At 39.8% G+C, this 12,795-nt stretch overlaps 1 long non-coding RNA gene across 1 annotated transcript in view; it reads right to left on the bottom strand.

Annotated features, from left to right (window-relative positions):
• Window positions 1–12,795, bottom strand: part of LOC104865431 — a 44,983-nt gene that overhangs the window by 4,803 nt on the left and 27,385 nt on the right. Inside the window, exon 2 of the long non-coding RNA XR_781149.2 lies at window positions 2,195–2,319. This is a non-coding gene — a long non-coding RNA (uncharacterized LOC104865431). The remainder of the gene's footprint in view (window positions 1–2,194; window positions 2,320–12,795) is intronic.

The raw sequence follows: 12,795 nt of genomic DNA, 5'->3' as shown, positions 1-12,795 counted from the left end.
AAAAAAAAAAAAAAAAAAAAAAAAAGCACGATGGTGCTGAGTCACGGTGTCTAAGGAGGAGGATGTGAGTAGAGGTTGGCTTTCACTTCCTTTCTTTTGTTGAAGCCTGAGGCATTGTTTTCGGAAGGCCTTTCAGCCGCTAAGGCTCATATGTCAGGTGCTTCTCTTTACATAATAAAGTAGCAAAGTTCAAGGTCCTTGCCTCCCTAGGGAGAATCTGCCAGGCTGCTGGTAGGACTTTGGACTTGACTGGGAGGAATAAGGGTTTGATGCCCAGACCCCAGGTTACACTGCTGGTTAGACACACTCTCACGGAATTTCACAGCTGTAGTTCTGGTTAGATCGTCTCAGTCTGCAGTGCTTTCTTACTTAAAACACAGTCTTCTCTTTGACTATACTTGAGTATCATTTTATTTTCCACAGCCACACACATATATAGTGGTGTCGTGAGCAGGAGTGTGCATTAACTGCAGGTCGAGACAGTAGTAGTTGCCGACTAGCTTTTTATATATATTATCTATGTCACATCAAGCATGTTAATTCATACCTGCCAGCTGCCACTCCCTGTACCTGCATAAGTCCAAGGAGCGCGACTTTATTTCTCCTTTCCTGATGATTGCGGTGTTCGCTCCAGTTGCCTCCTCCTCGATCCGGGGGTCCACTCCAGGCAGGCGTCCGAGAGATGTCTCGATGGAGGTCTCCTCTAAGATCTCACCTGGCAGGTTGCCGTCGAGCTGGATTGGTCACTGAGTGGGACGAGCTGGTCTTCTGTGCGCTCTCTTTTATACCATTCTAACTGGGGGTCTGTGGCACTGGTTCGGGTCTTATCACACATATGGGGTACAGGTTGTTCAACAACAAGTTTACGTTGCAGAGGTTCAATAACATGTTTCCTATTACAAGCTTATCACTGCAAACATTCACGCTCTTTTGGGTAAAAAACATGTTTTTCTACTCCATTATTGGGGTTGCAGTATTTTGTTGAATTACATCATCCTGTTCTGCTCTGTTTTGTGTGGGGAATGGTGTTATGCAGTTTTTGATGTAGTGCATTTTACTCTGTACAAGTGGGGAAATCTACTTTTCCATTTTTACTTCCTCGTTGTTCATTTCCGCTAAATGCTCTGCTACCCAATTTTAGCTTCACTTCTGACCAGAACAGGTCACCTTCCCTAAAAGCCTTGGCTGCCTTTGTTCTGAATTTGGTAGGGCTGTTCTTCTTTTCCTCTGTAGGTTTACTTAGTTGGATGAAAATTGTCAAAAAGCAATATGAGACCAAACTTCCCAAAGCTTTGAGACAGTCTCTGAGGTTGCCTGCGTCACTGGATCCAACTTGGGAGGGGTCTGTGCTGACTTTCGCACACATGCTCTCCTCCTGCAGCTTCCTGGAGAGCTGGGGCTCTCCTCTCTCCACAGGCCCCGTGTTCGCGGCCCTCTCAACTCTTCATCATTACCCGATTCATGTACTCTTGATGCAGCATGGTCCTGTACGAAATCTTACAGCCTCAAAGAAGAACATCTTAATTCTGTGTACTTTTAATGCCTCCCGGGGGGGGGTCATGCAGACAGGTGTTTTTTGTATAACTAGGATTCATCCATGCGCGCAGGCTATAAACATTCTTAGACACTTGTCTGCCCATGATTGTGTATTCTCCCAGAACCCTTTCGGCAAATTGAGCTTTTTGTTTGTTTTTTTTCTAGATGCATAATATGGTCCTCAAACACAATGGACAGTAGCTAAATATTGGTGACAGCAGGTAACAATTAAAAATGTCTTACTGCTGTCATCTGAGTAAATATTTAACCTGCTCAGAATCAGTTGGTGATCATTTGCTTAGTCACTGCCATTTCCTGCTTTCAGGTAACTATTGTCTGCCACTGACATTGCTTCCCTGGGTCTTCTTTTCCTACCTAGTTCAGATATAGAGTGTGAGGCTTATGAAATAGGACATTGTACTCAATAGGGACAAAGACCAGCTATGTATTTCATCCTATCATAACCACCCACTGACTTTTGACAAAGACTACACTTGTAAAAAGAACCGATGAGGTACTAGAGAAAGAAAGAACCCATTGAAGACTGGTGCCAGGTTGCTGGAGTTATTAACAATTTCCAAACTAGCGTTTTAGAATATTTATGTTTTTGAAGCTTCAAAGCTTATTTATAACCTACCTACAGGAGGTCATTCATTACCTCAATGCAGGAAATAACCCAAATGCTTCTCAGCAGGGAACATCCATCAGCAGAGAATCCTGTGACTGTACACAATTTTCTCTCTGTGCTACTATCTCTGTATACACCACAGGATGCATAAGTACCTAGAAAATACATGATGAAATGAGTATATAATATGCTGCCACTTATCCAAAAACATGGCAAGTATAGCATTTTTTATACTAAAGCATCACATAATAAAACAAAATTGAAAAACTTAGAAACTGGCTACCTGCACAGGAACAGATTGGAGGAAGTGTGGATAAATACCGTTTCTGGCTATGCTTTGTACATTTTATTTTGAAACTATACAACATTTTTACAAATTTAAAATTATATTTTAAAAAATTCCTAAAGACTCAAAGCAAAATAAAAATTACTTCATTGAGGTAGTTACACAAAGGGGAATTATTTTCAGTGACTGAAAAACGGGGTATAAACATTATGGTGTATATCATAAGAATAAAATGAATTGAAAATACACTTTAAGGTGCTTTGTCTTTTCTTTTTTTTTCAATACTGGGGATTGAACTCAAGGCTTCTGCACTGAGCTACAATTCAGCCCCACTCCCAACTCCCTTTTCTAAAAAAATTTTGAGACAGGTCTTGATAAATTGCTGAGTTGCTAAGTTGCTCAAACTGGGCTAGAACTCATGATCCTTCTGCCTCAGCCTCCCAGAATGCTGGGATTGCAGGCATGTGGCACCACACACAGTTTAAGGTACTTTCAGGTAACATGCTATATATAATATTACTAGTCATTATGAAACTATGGTATATGTTACAGGATATGGCAACTTACTAATTATGTTTATATTCTTTTTTACCCCCATTATGTTTATTGGTACATTTTAGGTATACAGTACAGTTGCATTCATCTTTGGGATCTTGTACCTTTACATGACTTGTCTTGGTTCTTATTTTCCCCCATGCCCCTTCCCTCCCTTATCGTCTCCACCCTTCTCTCTTTATAAAGACTTTGTTTCCATGTTTTTTCCTTTTCTCATATTTTTCTTTTCCTTCCTTTGCTTTCCACCACTCCTCCCACTTCCCCTACTCCTTTAGATGCTTTATTCCTATTTCACAATATTAACTATACATTTTGATTCTTATTTATGCTTTCAGTCTTTCACACCAGAGAAACTAGTCGGTATTTACACATGTGCGTCCTATTTATTTCACTTAAGAGTATGGCTTTGATGTGCATCCACTTAGCTATAAATGTCTCTAGTTTCCTGTTCTTTATGACTGAGTAGTACTCCATTTTATTTAAAAAAACCCACATCTTCTTTATCCAGTCTCCAGCTGATGGGCATTTGTGCTGTTTCCAAGTTTTAGCTATTACAAACTGAGCCACTATAAACATGGGTGGGCATATCACCATGGTATGATTCTTTAAATTATTTTGGGAAAATATCCAGCAGTTATGTTTATATTCTTAATAACCAAGATATGAGTATGAGAAAAAAATGTAAAAGCAAAGATGTACCAACCTTATAATTCTAGAAAAAAGGGAAACCATGTTTTGTAAATAAGGAGGGAAAGAAAGGTTGAAGGGAAGGCAAGGGTTTGGGGAAAGAAAGAGTTGAGATATATTATGTACAGGTACAAATTCTCTATGATGAGTATGATCATTATGTATATCAAAACTGTGCCAATAAAACTAATTTTTAAAAAAAAACTTGGGCCGGGGATTTAGCTCAGTGGTTCTGCCACCTGCCTTGCAAGCACAAGGTCCTGGATTAAATTCCAGGTACCAAAAAAGAAAAAACAACAACAACAAAAAACTTGAAAACATCATTATGAACTCATGATGCATTTTCTCTTAATAAAAACGTTTTTCTGGCTCTGCCCACCAAAAAAGCCTAGAAATAATGACTAGTGAAGCAGCAATGAGTTCCCATACTATAGAGTCCACTAATTCAAAGGCTGGGGAGAAAAAAGTCAGGCAGGTCCTTGTGTTAGTTCACTTACACTGCTGTAACAAAATACCTGAGACTCAGTACTTTATAAGGAAAAGAATTTTATTTTTCACAATTATGGAGAAGGGAAGCCAAGATCAAGTCACTGGCATGTTCAGTGTCTTGTGAGGGCCCAGTCTCTGCTTCCAAGATGGCACCAGGCCCTGCATCTTCAAGAAGCAGTAAACACTGTGTCTTCACATGGTGGAAGGCAGAAGGGTGAAAAGAGTCTGGGTGTGTTTCCTACAGTCCCTTTCCAAGGTGCTAATCTACCCCACCCCTTTCCATGACTTAATCACTTCCCTAAAGGCTCCACCTCCCAACACTACCACAAAAGAATTAAGCTTCAATACATTAATTTAGGAAGGAACACATTGAAAATCTTTCTTGGAACGTACTATTATCCCATAAAGCAAGACCATTCATTTCAGTAACTCCCAAAGTTATAGCAAAAAGGGCTGACAATCTAAAGTCAATACCTGGCCAAATCTTATCAGCCAAAAAGTGGGAAAATTTGAGTGATATATTGAGATACAGCATATATGTTTAAATCTATGAGTTCATAAGAAGTAAGGCACTTGGCCACTTACACAGAATTCTGGGAAATCAACTCATTATTTTGAGAACTGATAATTGAAAGGATCAAGTATCTATCCTTCCTTTCCTATAATGGCTGTACCCTGAGTTGCAAATAGCTAATGTAAGGAAGCCTTTCCGTTACAGAGATGTTACTACTAATAAATAAATAAGGAACAAGATTTAGAAAATCTTCCCACTCTAATGAAATAATGGCCTTAGTCACAAATTTGTCGCATCAATCCCACAGAGAGAAAATTGGTCATTATATATCTGCTCATGAAAGTTCTGTAACTAGCAATGGTGATGTTGTTGATAGAATACCTGATTATAAGTGCTTAGACTATGAGAGAGAGAGAGAGAGAGAGAACAGGTAATGCAGGGAACAGTGAACTGTCATATTAAAAGACAGCAGGTGGATGAAAACTCCAGAATGCTGGAAATTCTACAGGGCAGATGGACCCAGTTTCTTCATCACGTCAGTGGCAAAGAGGTACAAGAGCCAGGATGCTGTAGACACCGCTGGTGTGCCCCAAGATGCTTCATGCCTTCTATGGGTTTGTACCTAGCCTGGCTTCCTTCCAGCTGCCTCTCTGTGCCTGAGCTTTCTCCCTGGAGCCTTGGAACGCTGCTTTTGCCAATTTTAAAAGGCCAGAAGTGCCAAGCAATGAATGACGTCAGAAGCAATGATTAAATACTGTGAATGGTTGGGTACCCAAGCTCCTTTAACTCTCCAGGGGATAATTCAGAGGTGCATATGTCTGCTTATACCTACTGCAAGAATTTCCCCGAAGGATTAAGCTTCATTCATCCCCTGGTAAATTACTTAGCTGCTCACCCACTGTGGGTTGCCTTTTCTTCCCTGTACCCCTTCCTCTCTCCCTGACAATATCCCTTGCACAAATAAGCGACAAATACTGGAGTCCTTGTCCTTGGGCTCAGTTCTGGAGGAACTCAAACTAAAGCAAAGGGGAAACTATATATTAAAAGACCCTTCTGAACCACTTGCAAAGTGTAAAGCTGGGTTGAATAAACTGTTAAAAAATTTGTAAGACAATCAGGGAAATTTGAATACCGTTTATTTTATGCCATTTAGCAATTATTTTCATTTGGAGAGTGGCATCATGATGTCAGACTTATGTTTAAAATCAAGTGTAAATATTTGACTACTACAGATAAAATGTTAGGACTTCAGATATTTGTTTTCAAGCTTTTATGGGGGTAGAATTGCAGTTGGTGAAGAGATGATAATTACTAAAACCAGGCCACGCATATGTGAGGATTCTATCTACTTTTGTATTTGTATAACTGTGTTTTTAGTGCATGGTTGGCAAAGAGGCACCCAAAATGTTATTTGTTGAATAAATGCGTTTTTTCTCCTGTTGGGGACACAAAGGCAAATGCTGTGGATGTTAATATTTTTAGCTGATACACAGAAATCTTACCAAGAATTTTCTACAGATCAGAGGGGAAAAAATCTTTTAATCAGCACATGTCAGGTTTTAAAAATTTCGTACTAGCTCTACCACTAATTGAAGTGTTCCTTGGGCTTATGATTCTTCACTCTCTTTGGCTTACAATGATTTTTGAATTACATATGTTCGTATTATGATATTGTATTTTTTTTTTTGCCAAAATGCTACAATTGCTAGGATATTTTAATGATTCCCTGGGAGAGAACATGGGACTGAATACATGAAAGCCAGACTTGTTTACAAAATTGAAGATTAGGGCAGTGGATTTACCTAAGCATTATGTGGTTCTGAAATTTTCAAGGGGATTTTTTGTTGAGACTAATACCTCACAATTAATAAAACAAGCTTTGCTGGAAAAATCTTTTAAATAAAGTATGGTTTATTAAGTGGGAAGGTATTTGGTATACTTGAACTCTTAGACGCCTATACTCAGTAAATTATAAGCTATTCTAGAGACATAGTTTCCTCTTAAAAAGTGTGGACAGAACCATACTTGTGTGGAGGAGCAAGCCTATAATGTCAATACTGGGGAGGCTGAGGCAGGAAGGTCCTGAGTTCAAGGCTAGCCTGGGCTATATAAGTTGTTCAAGCATGGCCTGGACTACATATGGGGCGAGACCTTGTCTCAGCACCCCCGACCCTCAAAGTATACACAGAGACACATCTCTCTATCCGTCCTTATACAGAATTCTGACTTGCTGAGACTTGCTTTGGCTCAGGACCTTCTGATGAGACCACAGTGCTTGTTTTCAGAGAAATGCTGGGGAGCAGCAGCAATTTCATGTGAAAACGGGTTTTGACTTTGACTCTAGGAAGACCCAGATCATTTTAAGAAATGCATTGGAATATTTCTGGAATGTCCTTTAAACAGACCAAGTTTAAACTGGAAAAAGTAAAAAGTTAAACGTTATATATTTATAAAAAGTCACCGATTGTTTTCTTTCCTTGTTTAAACGGTGGTACTGAGGTCACTGAGAAGTGTAACAGTGCATGACTGTTTTCTTGGATTTGGTCTAGTTGTGTTTCATATGCTTATCTTTATTTTCCACTTCTCATTTTTGCCTAAGTGTAACTTTTATTATCATAAAACCTACTAAGAAGTTTCCTATTTGCTATGGAAAATGAGCTGGAAATGACTGTTTAATTAACTAGTTAAATTTCAATGTCTCATTCAATTAAATATTGACAAAAAATAATAAGTATGTGTGTTGCTATCTCTACATTACAATCGTGTATTTTATCTTCTAGTATATTTTTTCATTAAGTTTATTGGTACATTTTAGGTATACTATAATGACTCTTCTAATATATTTTTGAGAATTAAACTCCCAGTGACATTAACAAGTTTGATGTTTCTTGGAGTCAGAGTTATTTAATGAATTAAAATTAATTTCACCAACTTTTATGGTAGACTTTGTGGCGTTTTTATTTTGGTCACTGTTATCATTGTGCTGACAGCCATTTGCCTCCTCCGCCTTTCTGCTGAGTGGCTTCCTGACCTTCTCGAATATTTTCATCTGAGCCTGAGACAGGTGTGCAAGAATTTCCTGCCCATGTAGTGAGACGGTTGGATGAGAGGGTACAGAAATCCCCTCTGAGCAAAAAGCCCTCTATCCTAGGCCCATGATTTTACAAAGTCGACCCCAGATTTCCTGTACTTTTGGTCCACTTACGTTAACTCTCAGGAGGCTCATGCTTCCCTACTCCCAAGAGAGAGAAGGCCAGGATTTGGTGGTTCCTGTCTGGTGCTGCCTATGAGCATAAAGCTTGGGCTTTGTGAGCTCATTTGATCCTTTCACTAACCCTACCAGTGACGAAATATCCATATTATGCTTGAGAAAATGAAGGCCCAGAGAAGATGTGAATTAGTGCCATCCGATTGTAGAATCACAAACCTTTTGTTGGGCCGGGGATTTAGCTCAGTGGCACTGAACCTGCCTTGCAAGGGCAAGGTCCTGAGTTCAATCCCGGGTACCAAACAAAACAAAACAAAAAACCTTTTTGTCTACACTGCTGCTGCATGCATGTATAGCTCAGTACCACTTATAGTCACATGACCATGGTGTGTTGACCAGGCTGTGAGGACCGGATATACAGTGGTAATGGGTCCTTAGGGGTGGAGAATAAGACTGTTGCAAAATCAAATGGGGAGGGAGCTTTGAAAGAAGCTGGGGAAATAAAAATTTTCAAACTTACATTCCTCCCTAAAGACCATGCCAAATTGCAGTTTAAGCACTGTAACAGCAGAAATTACTTAGCCAGAGTAGCTCTAGTGGGATGAAATCTTTGTTTAAAAGCCCTGTAAGTACTTCCAGTGGTAGAACAGAGTCTTTTCTAAGTCCAGGGTTTTTTCTTTTGTGTGCTCCGTAGCACGAAGTGTGCTTATATGAGGAATGGCATTTGCTACAGTTCTTATTTTTGTTTCATTTTCCTCTCCATGTTGTTGAATGTCTCTCTTTTCTTTGATCTATCCAGGTGTAAGTCAAGGAAGCCAAGTAAAACGTCCCCCTTTTCTCCAGAGTTAAATATTTCAGGCATGATTAATGGCTGAAATATTAGGCAGAGGAGTTTTAGGTCTAGTCAAAGTAAAACCAGGCAGCACAGGCGTGATTTCAGACATAGCCCCACGCTCCTGGCCCTTTATTCCCCATGGTGTTCTGTGCTCTGATGGTCATGGTCGGTCCAAGGAGGAGGAAAATCCACTGAACCTGACCTAGACCAGGGCATTTGTTTGCAGGGATGGAAAATAAACTGAAGCTAACTGGAGTAAGGGGAGGTTTCCACTCGTAGGGGCTGCTTCTGGGAATGCATCCTGTGCATTTGTTTCCATCACACTGTCTCCTAGAGCTGCACTCAGTCATTTCCTGAGATGGTTTCAGGAGTGCTCCTTTGCACAGCTGCTCGAGTTCATTAAAAATAAGAGTTACTTTTGGCCGAGGTGTACCAAGTTGTTTCAAGGGATGCTATGAAATTGTGCAATAAGATCCACGTCCACTCATACTTATTTTTTATTTTTTGATACTGGGGATCAAACTCTGGTCCTTGTGCTTGCGAGGTAGGTGGTGGAACCACTGAGCTAAATCCCTGGCTCCACTCACACTTATTTAAAAAAAAACAAATGATTCTATGCTGTCTAACATTTTCTTCATGTAAGTGCAGGGCTGGTGTTTGTTACATCAAGGCTGGATAATCCAGTAGATAAAAATGAGGGGCTGGAATTCCAAGGTAGTTGAGAATCACTGTTGTTCGGAGTAGTCAAAGAATTCATTCTCCCACAAGGCACGAGGCTTCAAGATAGCACACCTCATCATTCATTCTTCTTTTTTCCCTTCCTCCTTCCTACAACACCTGAGTTTAACTAGGGTAATGTGGAAGCAAAAGTTTTTTTTTATCTTTGTCTGGTAATGCTGGGCATCGAACCCAGGGCCTCCCACACACTAGGCACGCCATAGCCACAGGCCTCTACCTCGTTATTTCTAAGCTATACTGCAACCTGTAAGGCTTAGGTGCGTCTCCTCTACATCCTTATGTCAAATATTGGACCAGAGGCTAGAATCAAGAGCATCAGACCCAAAGGGAAAGCATACACTGGGAATAGCTGCATGGAGGCCTTGACAGCCTTCACGTTAGACTCTAACAAGACCTAGAGTGAGAGGCTCAGATCAAGCCTCTGAAAAGCATATTTAAAGGAGTAAAGACAGAACATTGGGTCAGAGGTAGAACAGAAAGAACTTGCATGGCCTCCTTTTCTGGAAGCACAGATCGATCACCTCTGTTGCTGCCACTCTGCTCTGCTGTCCTACTGCCATCGCACTGCCACAAGGTGGGCCTTGTGGACTCCTGCCTCTTCCTGAGTTGCTGCGATAGCCAGTGCTGTTCCCATGCAAGGAGTGCCTTTGGGAGGATTAGATAAAGAATATGTAGGATCAAAGACATGCAAGCTATTTTCTGCTTTTCTCGAAGGTGATGTATCAGATTTCAACAAGCATTTGGGCAAATTCAGCTATGCTTGAAGGGTATTAATGCCAGCTGGCAGGTGGTTAGGACAGTTACAGTAGTCTTGTTTTTCTGTGTTCCCAGATTGAGAGCCTCTTGGATACAAGGACCAACATTCCTGTCCCATTTGTGCATGAGCCCAGAGAGGGGGCCAGAGGAGAGAAAGATACCACTCTCTCGGATCATTTTATGTGCATTCCTTCTGGGGATTGGTACATGTACATAATACATCTGAATTCCTTCTTTCATCTTCTATCCTTTCTCTCCCTTCCACCTCCATCCATCGCTTTTCCTCTTCCTTTTCTTTTTTGTACATATGTGTAGTACATAACATTTACGTTCCTTGTGGGGACTTGAAACATGTACTAAATACATATTAATTCATGTTTTCACCCCTTTCCTCCCTTCCCTCACTCTCTCCTTCTGCCCTCCCTTCATCTCCTGATCCCCTTTCCCTTTCAGAAAGATCTATCTCCCTACTTCCTATTACCCATCTTTTATTGCTCTTTATTTATACCTTGGGGTTCTTATATAAAATAAATCATGTAATTTTGAAAAATGTATTAAGTTTATTGGTACATTTTAGGTACACGTTACAATGACATCCATCATCGGGAATTTGTCCCTTTACATGATATACCTTGGCTCTTATTTTTTTCCCCATTTCTCTGCCCTCCCTTCAACCTCTCCCTCCCTATTTGCAAAGGCTTTGTTTCTGCTTTTCCCTTATCTCATATTTATTTCTTTCTCTTCTTTCCTTTCCCCTATCCCTCTCACTTCCTCTTTGTCCCTTTTCTTTCTATTTTACATTATCTATTATACATTTTGATTATTATTTACATTTGCAGTTTCTCACACCAGAGAAACTATTCGATGTTTACACATGTGTGTCCTATCTATTTCACTTAAGAGTATGGCCTCAATAGGCATCCACTTAGCTGTAAATGTCTCTAGTTTCTCATTCTTTTTTTGGTACCAGGGATCAAACCTAGTACCTTGCACTTGCAAGGCAGGTGGTGGAACCACTGAGCTAAATTTCCAGCCCAAGTTTCTCATTCTTTATGGCTGAGTAATACTCCATTTTATTAAATAAAAAAGCCCCACATCTTCTTTATCCAGTCTGCATTTGATGGGCTATTTGGCTGTTTCCAAGTTTTAGCTATTACAAACTGTGACACTATAAACATAGGTGCACACACAACACTGTGGTATAATTCTTTTAATTCTTTTGGAAAGATATACAGCAGGGGAATAGCTGGGTCAAGTGGGATCACTAATCTTAGTTTCTTGAAGTATCTCTATCAAAGAAAAGGTAGGGACCGTCACAGTCCTCCACTTGAAACTATACCACAAAGCTACTGTGATAAAAATAGCATGGTATTGGCAAAGAAACAGACCTGAGGATCAGTGGAACAGATTAGAAGATACAGAAACAATTACAGACATACTTAGCTACCTCATCTTTAACAAAGGAGCCAAATACCCTCACTAAGGGAGAGATAGCCTCTTTAATAAATGGTGCTGGAAAAATTGGGTTTCAACTTGCCAAAGATTAAAACTACATCTATATCTCTCACACCACACTACACTAAAATCAAAATGGATCACAGGTCTAAATAACAAGACAGAAACACTAAACTGGCTGGAAGAGAGGTTACGTAGAACTCTTGAAGACATTGGAATAGGAAAAGATTTAATGAACAAAACCTCAGTCATATGTGAAATAGCACAAAGAATCAACAACTGGGATCTCATCTTTTTAAAAAGCTTCTGCACAGCAAGAGAAACCACCAACAGAGTGAAGCAGCAACCCACAATGTGGGAAATAATTTTTACCAGCTCTTCCTCAGGCAAAGGTCTATTATCTAGAATATATAAAGAACTTAAAAAAAATCAGACCTCCCAAATTTAATGACCCAATCAAAAAATAGGCATCTGAAATGAACATTTTTCAGACAAATCAGTAGAAACAGCAAATAAACATGTTGAAAAATTGTTCAACATCACTGATCATTCGAGAGATGCAAATGAAAACAACGCTGAGATTCTACCTCACTCCAGAAAGAATGGCTGCTATCAAGAAATCAACCAATTACAAATGCTGGCGGGTTTGTGGGGAGAAAGGAACCCTTCTCCACTGTTGGTGGGAGTGCAGACTGGTGCAACCATTATGGAAATCAGTAAACCATGTAATATTTAATCTTCCATGTCTGATTTATTTCACTTAACATTTTGGTTTTAAGGTTATGTTCTTTCTTTCTACAAATGACTCCAGTTTCTCTTTATTTGTGGCAGAGTAGTACACCATTGTGTATAGACACCAAATTGAAAAGCTTCTGCACAGCAAAAGAAACAGCTAACAGTATAAAGACAACCTAACAGAATGGGAAAATAGTTTTTGCCAGCTATTCCTCAAAGGACTAATATCTAGAATTTATAAAGAACTAAAAAATAATTAGACCCCCATAATAAAAGACACAATAAAAAAATGGGCAAGTTGGCTGAGGATTTAGCTCAGCTGAGATTTAGCCTGCCTCGCAAGCACAAAGACCCGAGTTTGATCCCTGGTACC

The sequence above is a fragment of the Fukomys damarensis genome, unplaced genomic scaffold (assembly GCF_012274545.1).
Source record: "Fukomys damarensis isolate Sample0158 unplaced genomic scaffold, DMR_v1.0_HiC HiC_scaffold_14, whole genome shotgun sequence".
NCBI lineage: Eukaryota > Metazoa > Chordata > Mammalia > Rodentia > Bathyergidae > Fukomys > Fukomys damarensis.
Note: the sequence above shows the minus strand (reverse complement) of the source record. Positions and strands in the feature narration are given on the sequence as shown.